Source organism: Podarcis pityusensis, assembly GCF_964106645.2.
Source record: "Podarcis pityusensis genome assembly, chromosome: 11".
Taxonomy (NCBI): Eukaryota; Metazoa; Chordata; class Lepidosauria; order Squamata; family Lacertidae; genus Podarcis; species Podarcis pityusensis.
Window position 1 is genome coordinate 15,980,751 of NC_138036.1, and position 17,173 is coordinate 15,997,923.

Consider the following 17,173-nt stretch of genomic DNA (forward strand, 5'->3'; position numbering starts at 1 on the left):
TGTGTGACTGCAGTACATTGTTTATTGCTTTCATTTTATGGATCAATGGTCTCATTAGATAGTAAAATTCATGTTAAGTTGCTGTTTTAGGGGTTGTTTTTACAAGTCTGGAACAGATGAATCCATTTTGCATTACTTTCTATGGGAAAGTGCACCTTGGTTTTGGAACGCTTTGGTTTTGGAACCAACTTCCAGAACGGACTAAGTTTGAGGACCAAGGTACCACTGTACAAGCAACTAAGTAGATTCTATGCACTCTTCAGGGGAAGAATCATAGAATTGTAAAGCTGGGAGGGACCACGAGGGTCATCTAACCCCTGCAGCATAAGGATCTTTTGCCCAAGTCGGGCTCAAAACAGTTGTAGTTTAAGAGTTTAAGAGTTTAAGAGTCTCATTTTAAGAATTATTGGGACAGAAGTTCCAAACAAGATGATTAGGCTGTTTATGATTATGATTATGATTAGGCTGTTTATGAACAGCAGCAGCTAGGATCCTCTATGCACAAAAATGGAAGGAAGAAGTTCCCACCAAAAAAGAATGGATAAGTAAAAGGATGGACTATGCAGAATTGGCAAAGTTAACAGATAAAATAAGAGAACCTAACGGTAACTGTTTTATAGAAAAATGGAAGCCTTTTTTCTGACTACTTAAAGAACTACTATAGTATGATGAATTCACGAACAGGATTTGAACTATGAGCAACAGAAGGAATTAGAGATTATTGTATTGTTGTTAGGGTGTAAGAGAGAGAAAATAAGGTGCAGCAAAGAAGGAGAAATAAAAAACCACAGAAAATGGAGTCAACAAAACAAAAGAAAAATCTATTACGTATTGGAGTGTGTGGCGTTTCCCTCCTAGGTGGGTCATAAGGAAAGGGTTAAAATGAGTGTGATATGATTGGCCAGTGGAAATTGATAGGAGGAGTTAGGGTTAGAGGGGGCGTTGTGTGAAAGTCAGTCAAGAGTTGGGAGTTGAAGAAGGAAGAGGGAGGTTTAGTCTGTGGGTTGGTCAAGTTGTGTGGTGAAGGAGTGAGAGGAATTGTTAAGTGGAGTCAGATAGATAGTTGGAATAATCAGTTTGAAGTTGTTAGGAACGCATGGGACAGTTAAGGAACTAAGATTAAGAAACTGCCAAGGAAAATTAACTGAAACCGTAAGCTTGTTCATGCCTATAAATAAACTTGATTATTTGTTAATGTTAACAACTGTCTGGACTCAGTGATTACCCGTGAGGAGAAACGGGTTGGTGGCAGCGAAGAAAGCAATCACAGTGGTGGCACAGGGTCAATAGACTGTCAAACGTCCGGGGGCCCTGTGTGATCGCCACAGAGTGTATATCTGAAAGTTTTGAAAACTTAATAAATTATAACTGAAAAAAGGAATCATTTAAAGAAGTTTCCATACGCTCATCTGGACTACATAATCAGGGAAGAGTGTCTGATCTGTCTCCCAAGATCACAGCACAGGAGTGAAGGCTTTCTCTGCTATTTCTACCTATTATGGGATTAGCTCCCAAGTGAAGACCAGCTCTCCTCTAGGGAGGAAAGCAAAAGAGAGAAACAACTCTCTTACCCAAAGGAGAGAGACAATTGGACATGAGCCTGACATCAGAACTATCAGTGTTCAGAAAGCATCGGGAGAGGACTTCAGTCTCTCAGGACACACTGCTGCTGACCTGATTCTGTAACAAAAAGTTTCAAAGGGAGGCTTCAGAGCAAAATTGCTGAACTGGAACTTATCCTCAAGTTTCATTCTATTCATTTAGTTCTTGATAGGATCTTCTCTCCCACTCCAGGTGTCAAATTAGCATAGCAAAGGTAGGAAGATTGCATTATCTAAAATTCCTGCACTGCTCGCATCTTGTATGTATGTGTTTTGCATGTAAGTGTCACAGCCCTACTTGCATTTCATGACCTTTGGGCTTCAGTGATTTGATTTTCTCTCCTCCCCGTGCCACACTCAGTATTTTTCAATAATGGGAGATAAAGACTAGATAGAGATATTTCTCTGCCAACTAACAATACCAGTTCATATATTTGATAAAGAGGCTCATTGCCACAATATACCTGCTAGTATTTAAAAAGCCACACAACATCCATTCCAAAGTCCATAAATTATTATTACTGTATTGTTACAGGGAACCAGGAAGAGGGCCTTCTCAGTAGTGGCACCTGCCCCTTGGAATACCCTCCAATCAGATGTCAAAGAGATGACTAATTATACATCTTCCATAGACATCTGAAGGCAGCCATGTATCAGGAAGCTTTTACTGTCTGATGTGTCTAGTGTTCTTTTATCTTTTGTCGGAAGCTGCCCAGAGTGGCTGGAGCAACCCAGTCAGGCAGCGTACAAACAAAATTATTATTATTATTATTTAAAGCACATGGCTTTCCCCAAAGAATCCAGGTAGTTTGTTAAGGAGGAAGGGAATTGAAGAAGAAGAAGAAGAGGAGTTTGGATTTGATATCCCGCCTTTCACTCCCTTTAAGGAGTCTCAAAGCGGCTAACATTCTCCTTTCGCTTCCTCCCCCACAACAAACACTCTGTGAGGTGAGTGGGGCTGAGAGACTTCAAAGAAGTGCGACTGGCCCAAGGTCACCCAGCAGCTGCATGTGGAGGAGCGGAGACGCGAACCCGGTTCCCCAGATTAGGAGACTACCGCTCTTAACCACTACACCACACTGGCTCTGTGAGGAGCAAACCAGAGTCCCCTGGAGTCTTTGGGGGAAGCCCTGGGTTTGAAATGTATGATGTGCCCGAATTGTCACTTTCCCAAGAACCCAAACTTTGATCCATCCTCAGCCACCACCTCCACAGAGCTTCCTTTTGTAATGATACCTTATGGGGCAATTGTGGAACTGATGTTGATTGACTGCATCAATATTACTTTAAAATTCAAATATAGAACTGAGAAGCCCAGTCTGTAAAACACATCCTGTTAAAGGCCTGGGTGGTGAACAAAAAGTTCTTCAGCTGGTGCAGAAAAGGCCTGGGTTGTAGCCAGTGCTGATCCTGCTCATGAGAAGACCCACCGAAATAATTAGGCATGGCTAAGTTATATGCTTCCATTTCAGTGGATCTATTCCGAGTAAAATTTCTCTGGCTAGGACCCCATGAAGGCATTGCAGGTGAACCATTCTGGGAAGGCTACACTCTGACAGCATTCTACACTTTTCATAAACCCCCTCCTCAGCTGTTGGGAAATCAGCCTACAAAACTTTTTAATAGAATCACAGAATTGTAGAGTTGGGAAGGGACCCCCAAAGTCATCTAGTCCAACCCCTTACAGTGCATGAAACTCTAACAAAGCATCCATTTTAAACCAAGAAACCAACTTAAAATAGAATAAAAGCAAGGGCTATCTTGGTGCGGGGCTGTTTCAGAAACAAAACAATCCACGGAAATTAAAATAACCTATGCAAATGAACCCAGAGCAAGGATCTCTACCTGGGAAAGGCTGCCATTCACACGGCTCGCTCCTCTAGGAGGCGCTCCGCCGCGGCGTCCAGCCCAGGGAACGGAACCGCTTCCTCACGTGCAAACGAGCCAGCAACTTTTCCAAAGCCTCTGAGCAAAGAGGAGGCCGCTCGGCTTCTCGCGGAGAAAGGCAGCTCTTCCTGCACCCCACCCACCCATTCCTCTGCGGTCCGGCTCTCTTGACAAACCTCAGCAGCTGAAGTTCTCTGCTTGGCGACCTCGTGGTTTTCCTCGGCTGGGCGGGGAGCCGAAGGGACGAGCCCTGGACCGGGAGGCGCCCTGCCCTCCAGAACTTTTAACCAGCCTGGACTGGGGCAGTTTCCCCTCCCAACACCTGCTGCTTGCTCAACGTCTAACCCAGAGCCTCCCTAACTTTTGGGGGCCGCCAGCCCCCCTCCCTTCCGCTCCACGGCTCCATAACCACCTCCCCAGTGCCTGCTACCCTACCCTAACACAAACCATTAATTCAGAACAGTGGTTTGCACGACCCACTAAGGAAGGTGGTGACACAACCGAATTCTAAACAGTAGCAAGTCACTGCACATTTATTCAAAATCCAGTTAAATCTTTTTGGTTTAATTCATTCAACAAAACTGGTGGGCCGGTGAGAGCAGCTTTTCAGCGTCATTTGCACCTCCAACGATACCCGGCCGCCCCCTTGTCTCTTCTTAGCCCCCCCCCCCCCCAGGTTATCCCACCGCCTCCCAGGGTGAGCTCGCAAGCTTCCTTGCAATTTTAGGGCATTGGATTGGTCCTAATTAAAGTATTATTGCCCAGCTGTGGGTTTTTTTTGGGGGGCGGGGGGAGTTCCTTACGGGCCAAGACGGGTTCCTTTGCTCTTCACGTTTCTCCAGCTAGTCCTGAGGAAGTAAATCGCATGCATACAAGCGGAGCGGAGCCCAAACCTGCAATTCCTATAAACCGCCTTGCTTTGGGAAGCACATCTGGAATCAGAGTTGGGCTTCTCTGCCTTCTCGCAAGGGGGATGCCTGGGACAGGCTTCGAAAGACTCAGGGTGTTGACCTGGATTTCAGCGGAGAACAACTCGAAGAGTATTTTGTTTAAATAATAATGATTGCGAGGGCAGACTTAGTTCAGCCTCCGCTCCCCCAACAGTGGGAAAAGATGACTTGGGCACAACTTTCCCCCCACGCTCACACATGTAGGCACGGAACACGCCCCTCTTCGGAAAGCAGAGGGGCAAAACCCAAACAGGGGGGCGGAGTGCGGAGAGATGGAGGACTCGCTTTCCGGCTTGCATTCACTTTGAGGGTCTATCGTGAGGGTCTCTGCCCTCCCCCCCGCCGCCGCCCAGGCTGCCCTCCTAGCCCCATCCGTCCTGGGGGTTGGCTTCTCCTGAGCCCCCCAGGCAGAGCCGCCTCGACACCCCCCCCCCAGAACCCCACAAGCGTTTTCACAGCCCCCCATTCTTCCCCGTCCCTAGAAGCCCCAGCCCTGTCTGCCCCGCTCTCCGCAAGCCGCCCTCTCACCTGCTGCAGCTGCTGCTGGTGGTGGTCCAGAGGCAGCCTGTGATTCTCGCAGTTCAAAGCAGGGAGGTGAAAGGCGGGTTTTGGGGTTTTTTAAGCAAAGATCCGAGTCCTCCCGCTAGTGTTGTTCTCAATTTAGCTGCACCGCTTGCAACCATTGGGGGAAGAACCGTGGAAACCGCCCGCCTCCCTTCTCTGCGATAGGCGGGACGGCTGGGAGGAGAAGCTCTGATTCGTAGCTCCAAGAGCCCCCCAACTCCCTCGCCGCGCTTTGCTTTTTTGGTAAACGGGGGAGGAAACCCCGCTCTTCCCTTCTCCCCTTTGCATCCAGCGTTCATTCAAAGATGAGGCGCGCCCCGCCCACTTCATTTGCATGGGGCGGAGCCCTTCCGAGGCGGAGGAGGCCAAGGAGTCCCCATTGGCTGGGGGCGTTCCTCTCCGAGTGACGCGTCAGGGCCGGTGTTCCCCCGCCGCCGCCGCGCTCTGTACCCACTGAATGAATATATGAATGAATGATGAGTGGCTGCATCACACTTATTCTGAAAGTCTCCTCCGAGGCTGCAAAGAGGGGAAGGCGACAGAGATTTCCTCACTCTCCCTTGCTGCTGGGAAGTTGCTGAGCAGGGAGTGTGGAGACTGTGAGACTCCCTCTCCGGGAGGCCACGTCTGTTTTCCCCGACGTGACAGCTGCTTCACCACCAAGGCAAAGCGCCAAGAAACTGTGAAGAGAGACGTGGACTTTTCTCTCTCATTTTTCCCCTCCTTAAAAATTGCAACATGCAAGCACAGCGGGATCAAGCTGTGGACAGCTTAGGGCTTTAATTCCATCACTTAGTATGCAGGGAATAATTGATGGCACTCACCTCGTTTGAAGGATGACATTGTCACACAGGTATTATTAAATCCGCAACACATCCCTGCGGGAGCTGCAGGCACTCGGAGGCGATGGGAGGCTCCAGTTCCCCTGCCTGGGCCTCTGCCAGGCCTGGTCTCGCGGGCGGCTGGGTCACCCCCTCCTCTCCACTAGGCTGGCTGCCAAAAATACTTCTGGGTGTGCGCTGTGAGGGTTTGGTATTGATTGGAAACAGGAAGGCTCAGGCTTTGTCATTGCCCGCCTGGCTTAATTAACTCAACAGGCTGAGCCTCCCTGATCTGGATCGGCCGCTATACCAAGGGTGTAAGGGTCAGAGGGCATCTCCTTGCATGGGCAGTGGGTGACCTCCCTGCTTCTCCCCCCACCCCGCTTTGAAGCTTTCTCTTAGGGCCAGCCTTGACACCAGAGCAAAATGAAGTAGCTGCTTAGGCAGCAGGTTCTATATAGGGCACAGTTTTCTTGCCTCCAATTTCTATCTCTCTGAGTCATTTCTTTAAAACATACCAGCGCGGTCCAGAGCAGAATCCATCCATCAATCCCTACGGTTCGAGAACATCTGAGGCTTGCCATTGTCATGATCAGAGCCTCCAAGGGGGTTGTGCCATTCTCTGAGCAGTTTCTCAGCAGCACAAAGATGCTTATGAGTTGTCTGGAAGCAGCTGGCAGGCAGAAACGTACCAGAGAGGAGGCCTCAGAGATCACAGGCTGGAGGGGGCAGGTGAGTCAAATGCTGGTAGCATTTAAAGTGCTTTGAAGTTACTTAATCTTAATTGGTTTTAAATAATACTTTGATTTTAGTGGGGGGGTTAAAAGAAAATTTCTCTAATTTTAAATAAGTTGGGGGGGGGAGTACCTGGTGCTTCTCTTTTATACCAATATTTTTAATGTATTGGCTGGCTCCAGGAAGCCAAGAGCATGCTCACTTTTTACTGAGCAATTTGTGCTGAAATCTGTCTCCACAGTTTTTATTATATCACCACAATTTTAAAAGGGTTAGATGTTTCCATTTTTTTCCAAGGCTGACTTAAAAACTAAAGATATTTACATTCCCTCCATTACCTTGCAAGAACCACCATACATTTTTTTGGGGGGGGGGGGAGGGGAGAGAACTGGCGTCTGAATGGTACAGCAAAACTTTTTAAAATGTTGGCCTTGGTGTTTGTGTCAGCTTCCAGCAACATTATGTCTTAGGCCTGCACTGCTTCCCCACCCCCTTCAATTAATGCTAAAAAGCTTAATAAAACGTTTTGGACCATGGGCACCATGTTGCCTCAAACAACCTTAAATATAGCTTTAGAACCATACTTCAAAGAATCTTATTTGGGTTCTTCTCAAGTCTCTCTTCTCAATGCTATAATGTGAGGGTTGTGGTCCCTTTAATCCTTGGTGTTAATCCAAAGATAAGTTACCTGCAGTAAGATGTTTTCAATTACTAGTATTAAATGCTGATCCCTGTAGATGATGGCAATGTACATCCACTGGGCAAGTATTGGGATCAGAATCCATAGTTCCCAACCCAGCCTTGAGGCATCTGGCCTAGAAATTCCAGCCTAGCAAGGTGATCCATGTAGGTTTATATTTTCTTAGCACTTGCAAACAACTTCAAGTGAATTTACTTAGCTATTTTAAAAACTGGTGTAAGTTAGTGGTGCTGAATTTTTTTAAAAGGGAAACTCTCATAGTGCAGAATCTGAAGACTGGAAACACACAGGTAACTAGCTACAGCAGGATAGACGAAAGCACAGCAAAGGTGAGCTCTAATAATATGTTTCTAGGCTTACAAAAGTTATGGCACTGTTACAGGTGGGTGACTGTGGCACTTCAAAGCACCTTTCCATTTCCAAAGGAAGCAGAAGCTAGACATTTAGGAAGAATTGTTCCTTTGGCTACATTTCTAATGGTGACAGCTATTACTGACTCTCTTGCTAGTTTTGTGAATAATAATAACCATCTACTGAATTTCTAATAATGTCTTGGCAGCAAATTATAGTTGCCTCATTATGGCAGTTTTGCCACTGGCATCAAGAGGAGCAAGCTCTGGCTCTGTATTCCTGAATTCAACGCTGCAATAGTTTCAGCCTATTATCTACCTGCCGCACTCATTGAAAAGTTAGCAATTTTCATCTGAAAGTGTGAAGCCACTCTCTGCACAAAGAGAAAATTGATTCTCGCACACTGCGTTTAAGTAGTGGGCCTAATACAGTAGGAATGCTGAGACGAGGAAAGGAAAGCTTCATTCGGGTTATTTAGATATTGTGCCAAGCAAAGATATGTCTCTTTCTTCCTCTGCTCTTGTACAGCCTGCTAGTTCCTATTGAACAGGTGTCCCCAACCACTTCATTGGGCCTGCACTGAGATACACAAAAAGACTATAGTGAAAGATACCTGGAGCTACACCAACCTGCAAGACGGGAGGCTGAAAGGGGACAGCCTAGAACATCTGGATTTGGCCAGCAAAGAGCGTTTTGAAGCTAGCTGGGAAATGTTGTTGTCAGGGACTGATTGGAGGCAGAGGAATGGTGGGAGGAACCAGCTGGGGAACCCCCAATAAAAGGAGAAAAGGGAAAAGACTGGGAGATGTCAGAAGCTGAAGTGGTGACAGAGTTTAGTGACCTGTGAGCGTCTGTAGCAGAGAGAAGTCCAGAAGAAGAAGCAGAAGCAGGAGGAGAGGGAGACCAAGATGCAGAGATGAGTCAGGCTGGTAGAGAGGCACAGGTGAGGCCCCCTCCTGCTGCAACAAGCTCCCCTCTCCCCTGTCTGCCAGAATCAGAAGAGGTCTTAAGTAGGCAGAGGCGAAATTAGTGTCATGCAGGCACAGTCTCAGATTGCTTGGGAAAAACCCTGGAGAGGCACCTGAGGGAAGGCCATGCCCCTTAGTCTCTGCAAGTGCTTCATCGGGGCAAGAAGAGTTGCCGTGCTCATGAGGCCTGACACTCCTGTGTGGATCCTGTGTTTACAGTGGTACCTCAGGTTAAGTACTTAATTCGTTCTGGAGGTCTGTTCTTAACCTGAAACTGTTCTTAACCTGAAGCACCACTTTAGCTAATGGGGCCTCCCACTGCTGCCGCACCGCCAGAGCACGATTTCTGTTCTCATCCTGAAGCAAAGTTCTTAACCTGAAGCACTATTTCTGGGTTAGCGGAGTCTGTAACCTGAAGTGTATGTAACCTGAAGTGTATATAACCCGAGGTAAAGGTAAAGGGACCCCTGACCATTAGGTCCAGTCGTGGCCAACTCTGGGGTTGCGGCGCTCATCTCGCTTTACTGGCCAAGGGAGCCGGCGTACAGCTTCCAGGACATGTGGCCAGCATGACTACCTTCCCACTGGAGTGGTACCTATTTATCTACTTGCACTCTGACGTGCTTTCGAACTGCTAGGTTGGCAGGAGTAGGGACCGAGCAACGGGAGCTCACCCCGTTGCGGGGATTCGAATTGCCGACCTTCTGATCGGCAAGTCCTAGGCTCTGTGGTTTAACCCACAGCGCCACCTACGTCCCTGTAACCCGAGGTACCACTGTACTAATAAAGAGTTCACTCCACTTACTTTGTGTGATTTACTGCTGGCTCACTCCTGTCAGTTGATATGAAGTTCCTGTATGGAAATAAACAAGTTTTATGTCACTACAGCAGGTCAAGCCTTTAATGAAATGGTCTCCAGGCAAGGAGCATCTTCAGCCGCCCCCCCCCCCATTTGTTCAGCTTCAAATACTTTACCTCTTCACATCTGTAGCCCGTTTCAAGGCAGATGTATGCATGACGTGCCCCAGCTGTGCGAGACAGTAAATGTGTGTGCAACCAACTAATCAGAGGTGCCCACAATCACTCACCGGTGCCCCATTTGTTGAGTGGGCACTGATACTGCGAATTCTTTCCCACAGATAAAAAGCAAACTTCAACAAAATGCTGGACACACAGGGCTGTGCTGCCAGCTTTGCAAGTGGAAGTCGTTTTGCACAATTTATTTCAGCTGTTGAGTGGATGCTTGAACAGAGAACGGTGGGGGCTGATGGTATGGAAGGATCTGTAAGCAAGAAGCTTCTTGGTCAGAAACTCTCACAAAGTACATTAAACATTTAGAAGAGAGCTGTGTAATTCAGACTTTTGGAATTACAGCAAACAGGTCCTAGTCCTGTTGGTATTTTCAGTAAAATCCAGCGATAAAGCTTGCCTCGGGGTTCGCCGCACTTCCGCTTGTCCTTTGCTGAGAAAGCATGGGTCAAGCGGTTTCCCACTTGCACTGTGGTTTCTAGGCATAGGTCTGAGCAGTTTTGCCTTTGGCCTGCCGCTTCTTCCTGGAAAACACACTCTTTAGCACTAAATCAGAACAGCCACCAGCGGAAAATCCGATTGCTATTTGCTCCGATTCAGTGCTAAACTCTGGGTTTCCCCGGATGAAAGTGACTGGGAAAACAGAGGTGTGGGCAAGCCCTTAGACCCAGCTTACAGTGTAAACTCCCTGCACACAGAAAGCCAGCATGTCTAGGAGGCCGATTTGAGCTAGCCTTCTCCCTGGCACGTTTTCCCCCACAACATTCAGGATGGGAGAACATGAAAGCGTTCAAGCTCCCACCTGCAACCTTAAGGGTTAGGGTGCATTCCAAGAAAAGCTTCACTGTGATTCTGCTAAATACTGTATGCAAACTAGGCCTAGGGACCACAGACCACAGATCCTGCTTATATTTGTTTGATGAGAGATTTAGGAGTCATGATCTCCTTTTCCTACAGAGTCAACACCTTCCCTTTTTTGCTGTGAGCTCATTTCCTTCTCATGTAGGTCAACTGTATATCTCTACAAAACAAGGATTAAATTCCTCACCTATAGCAGGAAAAGCCACACCTATCCAGCCACACCTATACAGTTGCAACAGCTTTGCAGCAAATTATTTTTTAAGATTATTAGGGAGAGCAAGGCATAGTTCTTTATTTAATACACCAGGAAAGCTATAGAGTTGTTGAAGTCTTAAACTTTTTTAAAAATAAAGGTCTGGAGATGAATGTTTGATGCGTGGGTTGCTGGATGAAGACACACTGCTGGCATGGACTTTAATGTATTGCTACTTGTAAAGTTAGCATCTTAGTTGAAAGAACTTGATTTGCTTGTTTTGCTTTGTTACTGGCAAAATGGAAAGTGTGAAAACACCCTGAGCTGTTGAACTGGTGTGAGAGGAGAAGCAGGTTTATAATTTGTTACCATTTTCAATGGATTGATCTCCTTGGTAGAATGACACAGCCAAGGACATTGTTTTTCATTCCTGGATATTCTTTCAGATCAGAGCTAGGACTTTCAAGGGTTCTCCAGTGATCCTGACATTGCCACATGTAAACAAAATAATTGGCACAGGGTTTGAATGTTTATTTAGATATATTTAATTCACTCTTGTTCTGGAAAATTCACTATGTGCATTACAATTTTGCAGTGAAAAATTCACACACTCATCCACAGTATATAAGGAAAACGTTACAATACAGAATTTCATATCCACCCACAAGCTCAGTATAGATGTCCATCATCATAGAAGCCACTTGGACAAATGGAATTCCTTCCTAGATCAATGTGCACATCTGAATTACCTGCTCAATAGAGTCATCACTGAATCCACAGAGTTTGCATTGTATAGGCAAGATTAAGGTAAAGGGACCCCTGACCATTAGGTCCAGTCGTGACCGACTCTGGGGTTGCGGAACTCATCTTGCTTTATTGGCCGAGGGAGCCGGCGTACAGCTTCCGGGTCATGTGGCCAGCATGACTAAGCCGCTTCTGGCGAACCAGAGCAGCACACAGAAACGCCGTTTACCTTCCCGCTGGAGCGGTACATATTTATCTACTTGCACTTTGACGTGCTTTCAAACTGCTAGGTTGGCAGGAGCAGGGACCAAGCAATGGGAGCTCACCCCATCACGGGGATTCGAACCGCCGACCTTCTGATCAGCAAGTCCTAGGCTCTGTGGTTTAACCCACGGTGCCACTTGCGTCCCATAGGCAAGATTAGGATCCCCCAAATGCTAAATTTACAGCCTATAGGAGTGGATTTCACACTTTCTATTGTATTTGTATGCTGCAACTGATATTGTAAATGTTGGCATTTTATGAATGTGCATGTATATTTCACTTGTAACTTTTGGGAGGTAACTGCCTGGAAATCCACCCACAGATTGTTAAATGAACAGTCCTAAAGCTCTCCAGAACAGTCAAAAACTGCTTCTAAAAAATATATTAATATGCTTATCAACCTACTAAAAAAGAAACTCTGTGTATGTTTCCTGTGTTCTGTCTTCACACACATATTTCATCTTTACACAAATTTACAGTTCCCTTGATACTGAAAGATGTATGATGGAGAGCCAATGCGGGTAACCATTAAGGACCACTTAAGTCTAAATTATCATGAATCATGGAATGCTGATGCGTCATCTGGTGCAAACACAGGGGGAATGTGCCAGGCTACCATCTTCAAAATCTGTAACTCCTTAGAAGTTTAAAAAAATAAATTGTCCTGGAATATCTTCCCTGGAAGTCGATCTTCAGTGTACCTAATGGTTTATTAATTGGTCTCAAAATCTGAATGGTCTACTGTAGCGATATCGTAACCTCAAAAATATTGTTTAGCAGCAATTTATAGATTTGTCCCTTGGGGCAAAATTCAGCTAAGTTGTCGCATGCACAGAATGAGGTCTTGCTCTGGAAGGATGGGAGAATCCCCAGAAGAGGTTTAAGGGGGCATTGGGGGCACATGGGCAGAAGAGGGTGGGGAAGTCTAGTGGACCTTGTTCTGTGCGCTATGTTGGCAATCAAGTTTCTTACCACTCTGGAATGAAGAGAACCGGGGGTCATCCAATGATGACAAATAGTGCAAGATTCAGGATAGGCAAGACAAAGTACTTGCTCCCACAGCATGCAGTTTAAATTACGGAAATTACTGTCACAAGGTGTAGAGATGGCTACGAACCTTCGAGAGAGTTAAAAGGGGAGGAATACATGAAGGATAAAGCTATTGAGAATTAGCACTCTTGCACTTTTGTGTACTATGTAAACCAGTTCTATAGAAATTAGTAGAACTTGTTTCCCCCCTGAGAAAACACCCTTAGACTGATATCTTTACTGAGAGGCAGAGAATCAAAGGTTCTCCTCATCTGTAACTCCTGTGCAAAATGCATTGTCCAAATGAGTAATATGGGAATTTGGCCCCAAAAGACTTGCCTGCTTCTTGCTCCCTTAACTGTCAAGAAATCAAACACAGTAATATTCCCATTTGGATGTTTCCGGCCATTTCCATTTCTGAGAGACGTAACGTGAGAATCAGCAATCCAAATGCAATTCCCTTTCCATGCAGAACCCTCTGCATCACAGCATGTAAAGCAACGGGAGTAGTTGGAATTTAAATACAGGTACTTGGATGTTGTTTGATAGAGATAGCAGCCTATTTTTGCTCTCAGTGATAGCAACACTCACTCTTTTGCTGCTGTAGCAGGAATATTTACATTCTGCTGTGAAGGAAGGCTGCTCATTCACAGAATTGGCACAGCAGATTTATGCATGAATTCTTTACAGTAAATATCCGGTGCTTTTAAAGGCACCCGCTGAGTTCAAGTAATCTTTCTCCTGAGTTTATGTGCAGATCTTTTATAAACATACAACCTAGGTTGGCATGCCAGAATGTCAGCAATACTGCATTTAACTTACATACTCTGCCAGAGGAAATTAAATATAACACACACATACACTTACTTACAGATCAGCAGTGAATTTGAGAAACCATTGTTCTTCGCTATCTGCAGTAGATAGACAGCATGATCCTCATATGTTATCTCCAGAGTCACAAAACAGCTAAGGGGCATTAGCACAATTCAGAAAATATTGTGACACAACTACATATCATCGGAAGCATTGGAATGGAAAGGGATTCAATCCCCAGCATCTCCAGTAGGGCTGTGAATGTCTCACCCACCATTTGTTGGGACTGTGGTCCTGTGACTTCATGTTGGATCCGTTCCAGTTTAAATGCACATTTTTGAAAGGTTTTTGAAGCATCCATAGGGCTTTTCTTCAGACCTACCATTTTTACTCACATCCACTGGCTTCTGCGGTTGCCAAGTGCTGACAATCAAGTGGAGCTGTTTTGTTTATTTTTATTTATTTATTGCATAAAATTTATATACCTCGATTGTGAAAAGAAAAGCCCTCAAAGTGGTTTACAAAAAAGGCAATAAAATCCAGAAACATTTGCAACTCTATTTTAAAACACACAAAAATGAAAATACCGAAACACATTAAAAAATCACTGCAACTTTCTAAGCATCTGGATAGGCTTCTCTAAACAAGAATGTTTTTAGCAGGTGCTGGAAAGAATACAGTGAAGGCACTTACTTAATCTCAATAGGCAGGGAGTTCCAAAGCAGAAATGCTTTCCTTTTTATTTTGTTTTCCTCACTTGTGTGCATTCAGAATGTCTCTTCTTTTTATATTTTCTTTTTTTCTTGCTACACACATTTCATGCAGCTTAACCAGCATCTTGAGTCAAACAAAAACACACACCAGAGGAACAGAGGAAGCTTTTGCATATGGTATTTTGTCAACATATTTTATCAGAGCAAGTGGTATAATTCATAATGTAGCAAAACGCAAATGGACAGCAGACGTTATTATGAAAGGAAACAAGTTAATATAAATGATTGGCCTTAAGAAAAAAATCTAACAAATGCATTTCAATGTAAATAGAATGTTAGGCAGCAATTTATTGTTGGGAGGTGATGTTTAGAGGATGTAAAGTTGTTTTTTAATGGTGGAGCTGTTACTTCTGCCCGAGATGAGGCACAGGTGTATTGTAGGAAGCATGAAAAATTCAGAAGACTGACGAATCACATCAATCAGCTGAAGTCCTGGTGGACGCAGAAAAAGAAACTGACCTACAAAATGATACTACTCTCATAGACTCCATTTTCTCCACATTCCCTGCCTACTAATAAAATCTCTGACAAATTTAGTGCAACTCCCATTTGCTAGAAAAGTTGTTCAGAATTCCATTGTATCTGGGAAAAAAGGAAACTTGCCTAGCAAAATTCATACCATGTTGCATTAATATACATTACTATCCAAATTGCCACATTTTTTATTACCTTCATAATTCCTAGTTAGCTGAACTCCCTGAGTGTCTTCCAGGTAGCTCTTTATTAGCATTGCTCTTCGTTAATAGCACTCCATTTATGCAAATGTCTGATGATCCAACTGCTTTTGTTGTGTCACAACAATGCAATCAAGATGAAGCAATACTCTGCTGCACTTAAAACATCTGCTAATTGAAAAAAATTACATACTACAGCACTCAGAAACAGTGGTGTTCAAATGGCTAGTTCCAGGAGTCAGCATGTTGAGAATCTCTGCTTTCGCTTAACAAACTGGTGGATGGGGAAAGAGAATTCCTAGCCCTCCATGGCTCTTAAGAGAAGATACACTTCACTTGTTTGGCAAGTTACACCTCAGACCTAGGTCCCATGGGCTAGCTAGGGTGAAGAATGAGCATGGAAGCAGAAGCCGACTAAGCAATGCCAAAAAATGTAAATGTATGCAAAAGGTCCATAATGTATTTTGTGTTGTAGAATCCAGCTTTTTCTGAAAAATAGGGTGGTATTCAACTACGTTTTACTCAGAAAAGACGTACTGAAATTCACAAACATGACCAAGTTAGGTCCATTAATTTCAGCATGTCTACCCTGAATAAAAGTTGAACACTACCCTGTTTTTTTTCTTTCTAAACCCATAAACCCAGCCCTACAAGGTAAAGGTAAATGTAAAGGACCCCTGGGTGGTTAAGTCCAGTCAAAGGCGACTATGGGGTTGCGGCGCTCATCTCGCTTTCAGGCCAAAGGAGCCGGCATTTGTCCACAGACAGTTTTCTGGGTCATGTGGCCAGCAGGACTAAACCACTTCTGGCACACGGAGGACCGTGACGAGTGCCAGAGCACATGGAAATGCCGTTTACCTTCCCGCCACAGCAGTCCCTATTTATCTACTTGCACTGGCATGCTTTCGAACTGCTAGGTTGGCAGTAGCTAGGACAGAGCAACAGAAGCTCACTCCGTTGCGGGGATTCAAACCACCAACCTTCTGATCAGCAAGCCCAAGAGGCTTGGTGGTTTAGACCACAGCGCCACCCACAGTCCCCCACTGTAGTATGCTCAATATCAAAGCAATTGAAGGAAACCTGCAAGGTGGAATGCAGAAAATGATGATCATACAACCTACACATTTCCAATTGGAAAAAACCAATAGGCAGTTAAAAAATAGAAAGAAATAAGTGACAAGTGACAAAGATCTCTTCCTGGCCTCCGGAGTCTGGCATATTCAATGTAGACTCATATTTGTGGTTTGCTAATGTTAATTTATGTTCCTCCACAAGCCCTAAAGAGTTTTCAGACATACTTCTTTTGTTGCCAGTTCTAACAAACGTATCAGGCCTGTTTGGGTTTGCATGTTTTTCAAAATAAAGGAGGCAAAACAGCAGTAACTAATTTCGTATTTGCCAGAGGGAAATAGGAATTTCATATTTTGTATGTAAGGTTGTATTTGAAAGTTTTCAAAAGGTTATCATGCACAGGGACAGACGTTTTCATCAACACTTATTTGTTTGGTGTTGGGGTTTTTTTGCATTTACTTCTGAGGACCTCGGAGAGATGCAGGTGGAAGCTGTCCCATTTTAATCTCATAATATGCATCTGTGGCTGGCCAAGAGGTTTACCAATGGTTGCCCAATATACTTCTTGCTGATAGAATTCAAGTTTCCCAGTCCATGCATATCACTCTGTCCACTATACCAGTGGTGGGAAATCTGTAGGCCTCCAGACAATCCAGGACTCTTAATGCCAATCAGCACCAGCCATCATAGTCAGTGGTCAGTGATGATGGAAGATACTGTACTAAACTGCTCATTTATATGTACATGTCCCTTTACAAAAAGTCAGCTTTATCAAGCCAAGATATATTTTCCTGCTAAAAAGTAGTTGTGGTTTGAAGGCTCATTTTGTTTTCATTTTCATAATGCAGAATTATGAGTTGTGTATCTCACGTCTCCAGTGCCTCATGAAGAGGTGATGTACTTGTTAATGTCAATGTAACCATTTTACACTGACGTAAGCAGTCATTGCCTGCAAAGCTCTCCTCCGCTAAGTGCTTAGTCTCCTGAATTTTTCATGCTGGTACAATCCATCTATGACTATAAAGGCTCACGAAAAGATTTATCGCGTTAAAAAAGAAAAGTTAGCCTTTTCCTCTACTGATTTCCTCCTGTATTATCTCAGTTAAACCATGCAGCAGATTGTGACCTACTTATAACATTCATTT

General features: G+C 44.7%; 1 protein-coding gene across 3 annotated transcripts in view; it reads right to left on the reverse strand.

Annotated features, from left to right (window-relative positions):
* Positions 1–5,250, reverse strand: part of PDZD2 (PDZ domain containing 2) — a 237,416-nt gene extending 232,166 nt beyond the window's left edge. The window contains exon 1 of one of the 3 annotated variants that reach the window (XM_080973358.1): positions 4,967–5,250. The gene's annotated coding sequence lies outside the window, so the exon portion shown is untranslated. Of the gene's footprint in view, positions 1–3,446; positions 3,563–4,966 lie in introns of those variants that run through there. The other 2 variants (XM_080973357.1, XM_080973359.1) reach the window with 2 other exon arrangements.
* Between the last annotated feature and the right edge of the window lie 11,923 nt (positions 5,251–17,173).